This window comes from Diorhabda sublineata, chromosome 3 (genome assembly GCF_026230105.1).
Source record: "Diorhabda sublineata isolate icDioSubl1.1 chromosome 3, icDioSubl1.1, whole genome shotgun sequence".
NCBI classification, from domain to species: Eukaryota; Metazoa; Arthropoda; class Insecta; order Coleoptera; family Chrysomelidae; genus Diorhabda; species Diorhabda sublineata.
Window position 1 is genome coordinate 8,763,030 of NC_079476.1, and position 14,888 is coordinate 8,777,917.

Here is a 14,888-nt window from a genome sequence, read left to right on the forward strand (position 1 = left end):
AAGGCAAGATCGCGCTACGAATGCTTCCCTTAATTCTATGCTGGGCAGTGACGGTGCATAAATTACAGGGCACAACTTTAGACCGAGCAGTTGTAAATTTCAGTAGAAACTTATTTGCAAAAGGTCAAGCTTACGTTGCTTTGAGCAGAGTGAAAACTCTCTCCAGACTTGCTATTAGTTCTCTTTAATAAAAAACAAAAAACCCACCTGCATGGTTAACTACAATAAAAAATCAACTGAAAAGACTGAAACAATATGAATATTCAATGATAAGGTATTTTAAAAAAATAATGATTAGGTACTTAAAACCAGAAACATAAATTGAAACAGTACCAAACCAATGTCCCCGCATATTGTACACTTAGAAATATCAGCACGGTAGATTTTTCACTTTTTTGCAACATTATAAACAGGAATGCAGTCGGAGGCATGAAATTGAATGATATTATATAAATTATTATCTCTTTGTGCATGCCTCCGAATGTAATTCTGTTTATAATGTTGCAAAAAAGTGAAAAAACTACCGTGCAGATATTTTTAAGTGTACAATATGCGGGGACATTGGTTTGGTACTGTTTCAATTTATGTTTCTGGTTTTAAGTCCTAATCATTATTTTTTTAAAATACCTTATCATTGAATTTTCATCTTGTTTCAGTCTTTTCAGTTGATTTTTAATTGTAGTTATCCATGCAGGCGGGTTTTTTGTTTTAATTATTATTTTATTTAAAATAATTAATAGCTGTTTAATGTAATTCATTCAGCTCATCTGTCATGGCTAGCCGCTTGCTATCACTGAGCTTCCTTAAAGCTTTTAATACAACGGACCCATAAAACTTATCATTTACCCTACTTACAAGCTGCTTGACCAATTTAACCATTAAATAATAAATTTCACCCGCTGTTGTTCCTTTATTTTGTAGTTTTTTGCTGGCAGTTTCAAAAACACGGACAGATTACTGATAAAGTGTAGAACTATTGTTTATTTACTTCAATAATTTCAATAGAGTTGACGAAAATAAAACATTTCTCAATGTCTTTGGAAGATTGTTCTTTTCTGAAAGGAAATAGGCCATCAAAGCTGGCCAGTTTCTAATAATTCTGTCAACAGCAGGTACCAAACTTGTAGTAACATGCCTAAGCTGTACTCTTCATCAATATATTCAAATATGTCTCTCAAAGAATCTCGCCTAACAACATATAAAGAAAAACAGGATTACATATTTAGGACTACTGCTTCAACATCAACTTTTGTGTCAATAACTTGGCGGAAAGCATTATGAATAACATGGTATAAACAGCCTGCTTTTAACAAAGTGAATGCTGACCGGTTCTTACCCATGTTTGCATTTGTATTATCAGCAGAATAAGCTGTAACTTGGCTTAAACTTAGATTATGTTTTGTGAATCAAGACGTACCACAATTAACAATGGTGTCAGAGGTTTCCTGAGGTACAAGTCAAGCAGTTTGGTGGTGGTTTATTCGATGAGTCTGTTAAAATAGGAGAGAAACTATCCCTTATTTCATTAATTACAGATTTTGTATACATTGGGCACAGTACATTTTTTACAATAGCTTCAGCTATAGTTCTTCAACAAGAAAATTTTGTAGCCACTTTTGAGTCAACATATAGTTTAGGTAAAAGCTTGTGACTCCAATCCATTCACATATAAGATAAATTATGTTTAACTGTATGAAATACAGAGGTTAAATCTGCCAAAGACAGCCTGTCACTTTCAAGAAAAGTTTTAGTTGCAAAGAAATTTCTTATCGAAGAACTGGAAGCAACAGTCACTTTATTTCTTTTGTGTTTTCTACTTTGTTAATGTTGAGTAACATCACTACACCCACATGAGAAACATCTTTACCTGTACATGGCTTAAGCCACTCTTATTCTTTCATTCACTCCTCTCTGAATACGCACAACCTTTTCTTTGGTATATCTTCAGTGCTACAACTTTTCCTTTTTCATGATTGATTGTATGTACGAAGAGTCTAGCAGTACCGATAGCCTAAATTTACTATTATAAAAGAAAAAGCTTTTTAAAACACATGTCGAACCTAATCAAACAGTATATAAATTACCAACCTCATTCGGATAGAGCTTATCCGACTGCTGTGAACTGAACTGAGTAACGATTGGTGTAACATGGCGTAGTGGGGTTGTGGCGCGAATATTAATGTTCTTTGTTACGAGATAATACGATGTTTACTAAAACATTTCATGTAGTTTTTTTAATTTTGTCACTCGTGAAAGTAAAATACGGGACAAACAACGTCCGTTTCAGTTTGTTCCGGGACGGGAAATACGGGACTGTCCTTTGAAATCTGGGACGTCTGGTGGTTCCAAATGTCAAATCGTTCATCATTCAATCAGAGCATTTTTCGATTTTCGGGTTATTGAGCTAGAAAATTTTTTGCTAATTATAGAGAAAGTACAGAGCAAAAACAATTAGAAAAATTAAGACGTGTAGAAGATCCAGACGTGTTGGTTACTATAACTGATGAAGATGTATCTTCAATACGCATGTTGTCAATAATTTGATTATATATATATATATATATATATATATATATATATATATATATATATATATATATATATATATATATATATATATATTCTTAGGAATAATTTGGGGATTTCAATATTTGAGCCCCCAGTTTTTCCAATAAACTAACAGAACAAATGTTGCTGTCGTTGTTTTCTAATAAAATTTGTTTTCAGTACACATTCTTGAACCACCTTGGCAAATCTTGCTGATTACAGGGTTATATTTAACTAGATTTTTTACAGAACCATCGTTGTTTGATTCGGTAGAAAAAAATCTGTCAAGCAAGCAGCAGCTTCCCCACGTTTCCGAGCTAATTCTATCTCGGCTATGTGATATAATTTCCGTTACAGCCCTTCAGGAGTATTTTCATTCCATAAATTCATCATTTTCGTTACTTCTACGGAACTTAATGGTGTCGAACTTTGTTTCTTTTTACTGGGATCTGATTGCAGTTTCGTCGTATAGAACCGCGGGCAGCTCAAGCTTGTTAAAATACAACACTTTTGAATGAGTCAATAATAACTTTCATTTCTTTTGTTTTAGTCGTAGTTTCTTTGAACTCTACCATCTTTTCTTCTCATATTCGTTGGCCAATTCTTTAAAATCATACAAATATCTTACTGTATACGGTAGTTTTTGGTATGTTTGATTCTATAATTTCATTGATATTCTCGTCAGTATTACATCCAAACCGTGACATTAGAGTAGTTCTCTTGAAATCTTGAATCTACTGTCCTGGCAGTTTTTAGAAAAAACCTAACCTACTTAGTATTTTTTTTGATTTTCTAAAGAATATCATCAACGCTAAAAATGTTGGGTATAACTTTGGCTTTGAAAGGAATAAAAAATTTAAAATTTATAGTACTCTGGAAATCATTCCCTCACTAGGTCCCAAGATCCAGATTGTCCAGATTGTCTAATATTTTTAAAAAATCCGTTTGGAACTTGGACTTGTGTATTGAAAGTATAACAAACTTTCAAAATTTCTCTGAATTTACGATCATAAGCCATTAAATACTAGTCTAATGTTAACTCAATATTCATCCCATGAAAAATAATCATTCCCTCACAGCATTACCAACAGTCGATAGTAAGTATATTTTTGAGAACTTTGATAATGCTCGCAATAGTTTTTGACAGTTGGTAGTACGGTTAGGTACTCGTTCCGAATGGAGAATTGACTTCAAGTTTGTTAGAATAATTGTTGGAAGAAGATTTACTGTTAATTTTTTGAAGATTACGTTTTATTCAATCATTCCATCACAGTGAAGAATATTAGAGGTGATTATAATATTTCAATTTAATAAGTGTATTTTTAAAGGTAGAAAGCGTAGCGAAAAGCTATCCGATAACGAAAGGTTATGTTGCGAGATTTTTTTAGGTTATGATTTGTTTTGTCATTTCCTCATTTTGAATAAAATTGAGGGGATGATGAGTTGTGAGTTAATGATTTTCAGACTAGATCGACTCGGTTTCGTACATTTTTGCTTATTGAAACTTTTTAAGTACCATTTTGCCTTATTACATAATTTGTTACTTCATATAACCTAGTCGGATTTCAAATATATTCAAAAAATAAATGATACGATTACATAAACAATGAATATCATCATCATTTCCTCACCTCACTCATCATTCCTTCACATTTAAATAGTCGAAATTCATTTATTCTGGGGGCCATGATTTTTTCAATTCTACTAAGGAAAAAAGTATAAATTTCAGAGCAAATAAAGATAAATTAATTTTTTTATATTCTAATCATTTAATGATTGGAATTGTATTTCGAGATTTCATAAGAATTAAATATTTGAAGCGTCAAAATCGAAATAAATCAATATGTATCAAAGGCAAAGTGATAAAGTGAAAACAGCCCATGGGATATATTTTCAGTATAATGTTGTACTGATTTGTTTTCTTCAGATGACTTCAAATTAATTAGATTTATAGTGGAGGAAAAAAATTTCAACAATTTTAATCAATATTAATATCAATCTAAAATTCACGGTATTGTTTGAAATAATTATCCTTATAGTCTAATATTCCACTTCTCGATTTAGCAGGTATCTATTTTTTTGATTGTACTAAGATTGAATGAAGGTTTACGAGGTATCACAGATCAACTATACAAATAATAATAATAATAATAATAATAATAATAATAACAGATACATCAACTGTACCATCTCCCATATTCTTTACATGGCTGATATGAAGCTATATGCAGCAAATAAGCGTAAAATCAATCACCTTCTTAATAGAACACATCGATTCTCCACCGATATACATATGGAGTTTGAACTGTCTAAGTGCAAGACTCTGCATATCGAGAAAAGCATTGTCATGAACGTGCAACTTCCCAACGATGATATACAGGCGCTGGAAAACGAAGAAACTTACAAATACCTAGGATTTCAACAGGTTGAGCTGCAGGACCACAAGCAGGCAAAAGCTAGAATCAAGGATCAATACACCAAGAGTGAAGTTACTTATGAAGTCCGAATTAAATGGAAGCAACTTAGTCCAGGCAACTATGCCACGCCTGTTTTAACGTACTCTTTTGGAATCCCGAAGTGAACGAAGACAGAGCTAGAGGGTATTCAGAGGTTGACATGAACAATGATGACGAAGAACAACAACCACCACCCGACGTTATCCACTATTAGAACAACGTTACCCCGACAAGAGGGTGGGAGAGGCTTGATCGATCTTCTCAACCTCCACTCTTGACAGGAGATGAAGCTACGTGAATTCTTTCATAAGAAATCAGAAACCCTACACAGCATTATATCCAAGGCGCTCACCCCTCAATCTCGCATCACCAGAATCTGGATTGAATATAATATTGAACACCGAGAAGCTGGTCACGAAAGGCACTACGCGGTAGACATCATCACGACCTCAACCAGCCGCGTGTTGACAAGGAAACTTCAAACAGATAGCTTATTAGCGGCAATCTCTTTCCACAGATCGAAGGCTTTATGATGGCTATCCAGAATCAAGTTATTAACACAAATAACTACAAGAAAAATGTTATCAAGGATCCGAACTCTCAATCTGACAAATGCAGAAAGTGCCAATAAACATCAGAGACCATCCAACATATAACATCTGCTTGTAGTGTGTTAGCTAATACCGACTATCTACACCGGCATAACCAAGTGTGCAACATCATTAATCAGAAACTGGCTAACACATTCGATCTTCTCAATACGTATTACAAGTACCGACCGCGGAAGGTACTCGAAAATGACAATTTTAGACTCTACTATGATAGATCCATTTTAACCGATAGACAGGTGATAAATAACAGACCTGGCATCGTGATGGTTGATAGAAGAGTCAATTAAGTCATTCTTGTTGATGTAGCTATACCAAACACTCATAACATTCTAAACAAACATCAGGAGAAACTTGCCAAATACGCGGATCTCGCAATTGAGATTAAACAAATGTGGCACCACGAAAATGTAAAAATAGTCCCAGTTATTATGCCATCAACCAGCATCATGCCTAAAACCCTATACGGTAAATAATACCGGCTCTAAGCTGAGTAGTGCATAAGGCCCATTTCGCACTAAGCCAGTCCAATTCATTCGCGTCTAGTCAAGTTTTGTTCAGTCAAGTCACGTCAAAATTTGCACTTTCGCACTGAATATGTCGCTTGTTGAGTCTGAGTCAGTCAGTGTTGTGAAGAATTTGTGACAAGATGGATGCTCTTCTGCAAGCCATAATTTACTCCGATTATACAGAAGAAGAGAGATGAAGAAAAGACGAAATTTCTGTTGGGTTCATCCCATACATTTAAGAAGACCAGTGTTCGGTTCTTTCAATCACCTCTTTCCGGATCTACTCGATGACCCCAAAAAATTTTTTAACTATTTTCACATGAGTCCAGATTTGTTTCTTAAACTAAGAAATTTGATTGCTGAACGTATTCTAAAAGAAAATACCAACTACAGAACTGCCATTTCACCAAAAGAAAGACTAGCTGTTTTCCTCAGGTAAGAAAATCATTTCCAATAAAACATCTAGGTAATTATTATGAAAATATGTAATATTTTAAAAGAAACAACAAAAATAAAACAAGATTCTTCGTAGAACTTAGGTAACTTAATTTAACTTAACTTTAACTTATGTAACTTAAACAATACAATTATAAATAAAGAAAACCATTTATAGCTTCTGAATTACATATAACTCGACGTTGTTCCCCTCTTCTAGCGAATATGCAGCACTAGTGGAGTCAAGGGCCACACGGGAAATTGTCACTGATAGTGGATTTGGATCAGAACTTCTTAACTTATTTTGTAACAAATGAATAACTTCGCCTCTAAGCTCCAAATTTTGGAGAGTTTTATCGATGGGAGTATACTGCGGAGGAATAATAAATCAGGATCTTTTGTATTATCTGCAATTGCGTTTAGGTGTTTAATATATTGCCTATCAATGTCATTTTCGATATCAGCTTTTTGTTTTTGTCTTTTCTTCCGAAGTAACGACTCATCCGAAGGTGTAGAACTTGACGAACGAATGTCTCCTCTCTCTAAAACTCTTGTTGAGAGCTTTGCATGTTATTTTCCGCTTCCTTTCTCTAAAATTTTCTCTTCTTGTGAGTGATTGGTGACAATTACAAACATTTTCATTCTGTAGTTTTAATGGTCATCGCTGATGCAAACAATAATTTCATTTTAATCGACGTAGGAGCTTATGGTAGAGAAAACGATAGCACCGTTTTCTCAGTATCTACAATGGGAAGAGCATTTAGAAGAAATGCATTAAATATACCTAGCTCCGAAAAAATTATTAATACGAATATTAATATACCTTTCTACTTAGTAGGCAATGAGGCTTTTCCTTTAAGTGAAAATCTAATGCAACTTTATGCTCGTCGGCAGTTAAATTTTCCTAGCAGAATATTTAATTATCGTTTGCCCAGAGTGTGCCTTTGGCATATAAACACAAAAATTTGGCATATTTCAAAAAGCTATAAAAAACTGATGTACAATTAACGGAAAACTCAATTAAATTGCGTATTACACAATTTTGTCCGACTAGTTCAAAAAAAAAGTGACAAGATTCTGGAAACCGAGTTTTTGGAACAAAATTCAATCGATTTCAACTTCAATCCTTAAGACCTACAAGTATCCACAGAGCAAATACAAAGGCAATGCAGATCCGAGAACTATTAACAGAGTATTTCATGTCACCAGAAGATTTTGTAGACAAATCTGAACCTCTTTTTCACGAAAATATACTGTAATAAAAACCTAGTTAGTTACCAGTTGTGTTCAATTCTATAGCTATGCTTCTCCCGATCTCTGTGCTTTGGGTGTCTAGAATCGTATATTGCTTCTTTCGCTTGCACTAATGCAATTAGTGCTTCTATATCCATTTTCTCCTTGCTGTCACGACTGATTGATTCTTAAAATTTTCGACCGGTTGAGTCCCGATAAGTCTTGGTAAGTCTTAACGCGTTGGGACTTGACGGGACGCGCTTAGTATGAAACCAGATTTACAAATTCTCTTTGTTTTAATGGTAAGTTAATATTTCCAATTCCAAAGCGTCCAAGTTGACTGGACGCGAATGGACTAGACTGGCTTAGTGCGAAATGGGCCTAAGTGTGCGTTCACATTCGTAACGCTCAAAGGGTGAGCGTCGCGCGATGCAACGTATCGCGCCGCTCGAGCTTCAATCTTTTCGTTTTTTTATTCAGTATGGAGTCAAAGTGCGACCAATCTATACGTTCTAGTTTTAATAAAATGACGTCGCAAAATGAGATTATTGATCGTGAGTTAGTAATATCGGAACTTCAAACCAGGCCAGCCCTTTGGAATGTCTATTTCTATCAAGTTCATGTACGCCTTGTTTTTTTTTGTTTTTCTCTAAAATTAGCCTTCTCAGTCATGTAATTTCCTTTTGGTTCGAAAGCTAAAAAATAACTAAAACGACGCTCAACCAATTTGAACAGGACAACGCGCGCGATGACATCACTAAATCGGCATCGCTCGACTGGAGCGTCTCCAATGTGAACGCACACTAAGTCTTTCGCAGAATAATAATAGCATGAGTGGTTTGTGGGAAATATACCGAAAAATTTTACAATTTACAAAATTGCCGGTTGAAAAATGGCCGTAAGCAGAGGTGTCTCGATTGTAATGAACGATTCTTGCTTCAGGTAAGCGTTCAATAAAAAAAAGTATCATTCAGTATCTTCAGTTTTAATATTTTTAAAATTATTATATATTATTAAGCATTTTTGAGCATAAAAAAATGGTGTCTATAGAATCTTTCAAGAATATCGAAGTTGTTTTATTGGTCCTTTGCCATTCATGTGTAGTGACATTTTAGATTTTATTAAATTTTATTGAATTAAAATTATTATTACTTTTATTTCATAATAAACATTATCAATATTATCGCCTTTTTTGTGCATTTTGTATTAGTAATTAAATAATATACTTTTTCTAAATGTAAATCGTATTATTCTATATATTTTCATCCATTCTCTGTATCACTATTAATACTATCTTAAACATCAAAGTTATCATCTACAGGGTGGCCCATTAGTGTGTGGAAATGCAATAACCTTCTTAAGATAAAATATACAAAAAAAAAAATTTCAGATAAAAGTTGTTATATTTGCACAAATACACATTTTTAAAATATTTTGAGGTATACAGGGTGTTCAGCACAAGCGTGACAACATGAAGTAAAGTTTTTTTAATCAGAACACCCTGTATATTTGTTTACCATCGAATTTAACGTAAAATTCTGCATCTTGCCCTGTCTTTTCTTTTCCTATAAATTGTGACGTCAGGCTGGAGTGAAAAGAATGGCTGAAATGTCTGAACAGAGTAGAAGTTTCGTTTGGATGTCGGGATGTTTTTTAGATAAGTATCAATTCAGGAGATTTCAATTAGCAAAAACTTCATTTTTTTAAATGGAACATCCAGTATATTATTTTACCATCTTATAAAACTATTTTATCCCTTCAAATTATGTCTGAAAATTGCATTTTTAATTTATGATTTAAAAACATTCACCTTTTTAACAAGTAAACAATGAATGTGACGTTTAAATTTAAAACACTTCTATTTTATGTGACAAAATCAAACCAGCAATTTTATACCTTTGAAAACTGTAATAAAATAAGTAGGGTATCTACTAAATTGAGCAAATATCACCTTACCCACAAATGAAATGAAAATCTCCATAGTTTTATCAAGTAACCTGTAAATTTGATATTTTCACAGTTTAAGTCAGAGTGATTAGTTATTATCTAGACGTATTACAAATAATGAGGAAGGAATTAAGATTATGAATTTTCTGATATAAGAATCGACAGATATGATATTTCTACTCGGTGCCAGTGATGAGAACTGTTTACTCGCACAAAGGATTTATCAACATAAATTTCCAGATAGAAGACAACCGAGAAAAGAGACATCGGAAAATTTTCTTTAACGATTTACCAGAACTGGTCGTATAGCTTACGAAAAAAGCGAAAGGTTGAAGAATGCAATGTCACAGGACAACGAGATGGCCGAAATGTTAAAAGTTACGGAAGATCCTCATATCTCGACACGGGAAATATCAAAACAAACCGACATAAGTCGTACTGTTGTCCAAAAAATTCTATCTAAGAACAAAATGCATCCTTACCGTATACAGCGAATGCAGGAACAATTGGGTGATGATTATGAAAAGCGGTAACAAATTCAGCAAAACAGAGATTTTTTCAATTTTGTATTATTTACCGATGAAGCAACATTTCATAAAAATGGGTTTGTTAATAGACACAATTTCCATTATTATGCAACAGATCAACCGTTTGACTATCAGTCAAACAAGGTGGTCATTAAATATATGGGGTGGAATAATTGGGAATCACGTCATAGGCCCATATTTCTTTGACGTAACTATAAATGGGCAAGTTTATTAAAATTTCTTACAAAACGAATTACCCTAACTACTTCAGCAATTACCTTCTCCTGCTCATGATAGGCGACGAATGTGGTACCTACATGACAGTGCACCAGTTCACCATACCCAACTGATCAATAAAGATTTAAAAAATGAATTTCCCGGACGATGGATAGGGCACCTCGTTCACCGGACCTTACAAATATGGATTTTATTTTTTTGGTGGGGTTATGTCAAAGAACAAGTGTACAAAACACCCGCGAGTACTAAGAAAGACATGAAGAATAGAATTAGGGATGTTCTCCGAACTACTGAGGTCAATATGTTACAACGTGCTAGTAGAGCTTTTGAAGTTCGATTACATTATTGTATGGAAGTAAATGGTGGTCATTTTGAACAGTTAATAAAATAGTTATCTAAAATTTTTAGTTCTTTCTCATTTGTTGTTAGTTATTTTTGTTTATTTTTAGTTTTGTAGATACCCTATTTATTTTATTACAGTTTTTAAAGGTATAAAATTACTGGGTTGATTTTGTCACAAAAACTAGAATTGTGTTTTAAACGTCACATTCAGTGTTTACTTGTTAAAAAGGTGAATGTTTTTAAATCATAAATTAAAAATGCAATTTTCAGACATAATTTGAAGGGATAAAATAGTTTTATAAGATGGTAAAATAATATACTGGATGTTCCATTTAAAAAAATGAAGTTTTTGCTAATTGAATTAATAAATAATTAATAAAATTTTCATATATATAAAACACATGTTTTCTTGAACAAAGACCATAGTGCTTGGTTTGTACTTTTGGTATAACGATAAACAGTCGTTTTTACAATTCAAGTACCTGAGGTCATAAAATCAAACCTATACCGGCCTTTCATTCAAACTGCACCAATGTGTCATAAATGTGTTTTCTAAAAACTTAAAAGTAATAAATTGAAATATAATAGTCCTTTTAAATAAATATTTCTAAGAACCAAAAATATATAAAATAAATGTTTAAAAACTAGAATTCATTTTTGCTCAAAGTCCAACAAATGCTTATCTAAAAAACACCCCGAATCCCAAACGAAACTTCTACTCTGTTCAGTCACTTCAGCCATCCTTTACCTTCGTACTTACCAAACAAGTTTATTTATTTCTCAATAATAACGTTTACTAGGAGCAGCATTTATAGTGCATCATTTTAGTCAAATTTTCATATATTACGCTTCAACTTGGAAACGTCACAATTTATGAGAAAAGAACAGACAGAGCTAGATGTAGAATTTTACGCTAAATATGATGGTAAACAAATATATAGAGTGTCCTATTTAAAAAACTTTACTTCATGTTGTCACGCTTAGGCTGAACACCCTGTATAGTTATTGCACTTCCACACACTAATGGGCCACCCTCTATATGGAATTACTTATTGTTACGAAGGAACAATTTCTCATATATGAAGATAACATGGACTGATTTGGTTGACTTGAATTCTCCATATTTTAACTATCACTATAGCCTGTCGATATTTGTTTCAAGGAATGTATTGTTGAGTATTCGTCCTGGTACTTAATCATGAAGCACCGATCTTCAAACAATGAGAAAATAATTTAGGAGAATAAATTTTCTCATTTTGTAAAGTATACCCATGTACGAAATTTCACCTAATGCCTGTAATTTATTCCTACCGGAAACCGAATTGATGCTTTGGAAGTAACTTCTTCAATCGGTTCTCCAGATTTAAGTATAAAAATTATTTCAACTGATTTCCACTGAATTCTGAATATTCTTCTTCTTTCTTCCATACAGGTCTGCTCCTTCTTCGGTATATTTCCTCATCCTTGATGTAGGTTTCTTGGGTTAAATTTAAATTAAAATAAGAATAGAGCTTTTGACAGTGTAATTGAAAACGACTGTATTATATAGATCATACATTGTGTATTTATTTAATATAATATCTGTGCTGCCACCTATGTACGAGACAATTAACAATTCATAAGTTACAATTAATTGGCTCAACTGGTATGGGCGGTTGAGGCCAGTGTTTGTATGATAGGAGATGAGAAGTCTAACCTGGCAGTTTTGTGATTATGTAGAATAAATAGACGTGGTGTAATGAGATCAAGTTGGTTTCATTTAAAATCGCTCGGATCCTGATATCATACAACGACTACACATACAAATTGAACGTCAATGTAAAAAAATAGTATCAGATACGTTTTCGTGAAATCAATATTCAAACGGTAAGTCCATTGTTGTTGTCTCGTGTTTGACCAAGTACAACGTAGGTAGCTCCAACACCTTCCCCCAAACTCAAGACTCCAAAAGATTTCCTATTTGTTGAGAACACAGAAGCAGGAAGACTCTTCGTGAACATATCGACAAGTTGAGGATGACTTAAAACGTGTTGTAACTTAATCTACTCATTCATGACTTTTTCCCGTATGAAATGGAAGCACACCTCTACGTGCTTAGTTCTGCGATGAAAATCTGTGTTCCAGATTAGTCTTATTGTACTCATATTGTCATCAAGCGGCGTTAGTAACCGGCAGGCTTGTTATTTCGTTCAGCAGCCTACTCAACCACATAACTTCCTTCACGAGTCCATTTTTCAATTGGTATCTCTGGAATTGAATATATCATGTTGAACCTTCTTAATATGCGTTTGGTGTAAGCCTTTTGATGCAAGAGTATGGAACCATCAGTTTTAACTTTTTGAATTCCAAGAAACGTATCCAAGGTGTCAATTGTGAACCTGAACTCAGTTCCTAATTTTGATAAAAACTGATCTATCTCAGATCTATCCCCAACCAGAATCCCATTACCGACATAGATAGCATTCGGCCATTGGTGCATTTCTTGATGAAAAGACAGGTATCTGCAACACTTGCCACATTTTGAGATCCCATAAACTGAGCAAACCTTCGGTTCTAGCAGCGGGGTGACCACTTCCATCTTCAAAATTAGCTGGTTGATTCATGAACACATCCTCTTCAAGTTTACCATACAGAAAAGCAGTATGCAAATCAAACTGATCCAAATCGTAACTTTCAGCAGCAGCCATATTCAACAGAGCTCTCACTATTTCAAATCGAGCAACAGTGCTGAAGGTTTGCTCAAAATCCACTGGGTGTACCCCTTTGCAACCCGAAGGGCTTTATATCTGTCGACATCTCTATTCGCTTTACATTTGACTTTCAGCACCCATCGATTACCAGCAATCTGGCCTTCGAGAGGGTTAACGAAATCCCAAGTATCATTTTCTGACAATGAATTCAGCTCTTTCTGCATGGTTTGGTTCTATAGGTCTCACTCATCTGTGATGTCCCTTTTTGCAATAAACACATAATTATCAGCAAGGTATGAGGGCAACCGCCTGGTGCGGCCACTCCCGCGAAGCTGAGGTGACTGTTCAACTGGCAATGTACCCTCGTCAGTCCCTACTTCAACTTGATCAACTCCATTTCCCGAAACAGAAAATCTGGGTCCAGCAGAAGAATTTTCTTCGGAGGGTCCTGCAGGCACATTGGATTACTGGCAGGGCACGTCTTCTACCACAGGCTCGACATTGGAATATTTGAATAACTTGTCCAAGGGAGTTCCTCTTTCAAAAATAAGATCACGAGATATTATGATCGAATATTACTCAAAGTTCCACTAACGATAACCTCTGTGATGTAGCCCACAAACAGACGTGGTATACTTTTCTTGTTCATTTTCCGCCTCTTAACCTTAGGCACATGTGCGCAGAATTTAGCTTTAAATATCGTGAAATAGTCGAGGTAGGAGGTAGGCATTACATCCAAATTTCAATCGGCAACTTGGTCTGTCCAGTGGGTCCAGTCCTGTTTAAAACAGAAGTGGTTACCGTTTCCACCCATAGTTTGATTGGCAAAGTCTTTGAATGAATCATAGAACGTACAGCTTCAGCAAACGTGCTGCTTTCTCATCCCGACACCCCATTTTGCTGAGGGGTATATGGAGTGGTTGTTCGCATGCTTATTCCATTCTTATTCTTCAGCTTTTGAACACTTTGATGAATGTAGCCTAGCAAAAAGCCACTTCCGACTTCTGCTTCAGGAAAAATATCCAGCAAAAATTGGAGAAATCATTATTTAAGCAAAGAAAGTAACGAGACCTCCAAATTCAGTCATGTTGAAAGGGCCTACACACATTCGCATGAATCCATTCACCGCATTTCTTGGGCCTGTCCTGACGGTCATGACATGAATCACGGTGATGCTTCCCATAGACACAGCCTTCACAGAGACATATGCCGTAAAAAAAATAGTTACAGAAACGTTTCCGTGAAATCAATATTCGAACGGTATGTCCATTGTTGTTATCTTGTGTTTGACCAAGTACAACGTAGGTACGAGTAGGTAGCTCCAACAAGATTGTCACTCCAACTCTTTAGTGACCGA